Raw genomic sequence first — 1,601 nt, forward strand, 5'->3', positions numbered from 1 at the left:
TCCAATTTATTATTATTATTATTATTATTATTATTATTATTATTTCCAATAAATCTATGTTTTTATGCTTCATAATTTTTTTATTAAGCACATTATATACATAGTAAAACACATATTATTATTAAACAAAAACATTATAAATTAAGACTATATTAAATAATTAATGCTAATAATTTAATAGTACTCCGCATTAGTATAACTTTTTTATAATTAATGTACTTCATTTCTAAGATGAAAGAGTCCCACCGAATAAATTTTGCTAAAATCGAATCGACATTAGATAAAAATACATAATCCAATAGGGTTGTCAATACATATCCTACTCGCGATATCCAAAATGGAGTTGAATCCACAACCTTTCTCATGTAATAACTTGCAATAAGTGAGCAACCACTAAATTAGTTAGTTAATTTAGTAATTTGGATCATTAGTTTTTATTTTTTATTTTATTAATATGTATGAAATTTGGAATGATTGAATTTTATATTTGTTTTGAAAAAATTTGATATTTCTGCAGGTAGTTTATGGTAGGGTTTAGAACTTTAGGATGTGAGTAGAATTAGGGTTGAGAGATTTTCAACCCACGGGTAAGATAGGGTAGAATTTTAATGAAATTTTCAACCTGCAGGTAGGGTAAGGTATATAGATAACTAAAAATATTATTTATATAATTTAGGTTTTAGATAATAAATATAATCTTAAAAAAATTTCTAATCAGGTCCTACTTGCAATGCTAAACATTTTTGGAGAAATTTTGTAATGAAAAATTTTAGAATACGATTTTATTCTTATCCATTAATATAGTACCTTAGATTCTAATCCTTTAAATGTCCATTATAGTCGTATAGATCAATACAAAATAGATATTTTAATTAATGATAATTTAATGCATGTTTAGATATAATTATGTCGTTTGAAAAATATTTTTAATTAAAGTTTATTTCTTTCAACAAATTTTAGTGTGTACGATAAATTTTGTCGAATTAAAAAAATTACTTTTAAACAAAACATAATAAATAAATAAAAAATATTTTTCATAAAACATAATAAATAAACAAAGTATACTGTTATATCCTAGTACTCATATGTAAAAATATTTTTTTAAGGTGATATATTTAAATATTAGATTACTTATATTTTTTATAAGATTCTTTTAAAAAAATTATTCTAACACTTTTTTGAAAGTTACCCCTACACAAGCCAATGTATTATTACTATCCGATTTATATGTAAATAATAAAAATGTGAAGAATAAAATAAATTTAATTTCAAGATAGATATTATAAATTTTATTCACTTACTTTGTTTTTTGGGTTATATTACGTTATTTAGGTTAAAATCTTAGGTATTTCAATACTTTTTATAAATACTCATTGATTTTATAATAGTGCATGTCGATTTTTAATATGAATGTAATGCAATAAAATATTACGTATTAAAAAAAATAAACATAAAATAATAATTATTCTTATGCAAATACATTATAACTAATAAGCTCAATTTATAATAATCTAAACTTCATAGACTTATAATTTATTGCAAAAAAAAAGTAATGAAATTTTCTAAAGAAATAAACTAATAATTCTAATATAAAATTATAA

The sequence above is a fragment of the Arachis ipaensis genome, chromosome B08, assembly GCF_000816755.2.
Source record: "Arachis ipaensis cultivar K30076 chromosome B08, Araip1.1, whole genome shotgun sequence".
Taxonomy (NCBI): domain Eukaryota; kingdom Viridiplantae; phylum Streptophyta; class Magnoliopsida; order Fabales; family Fabaceae; genus Arachis; species Arachis ipaensis.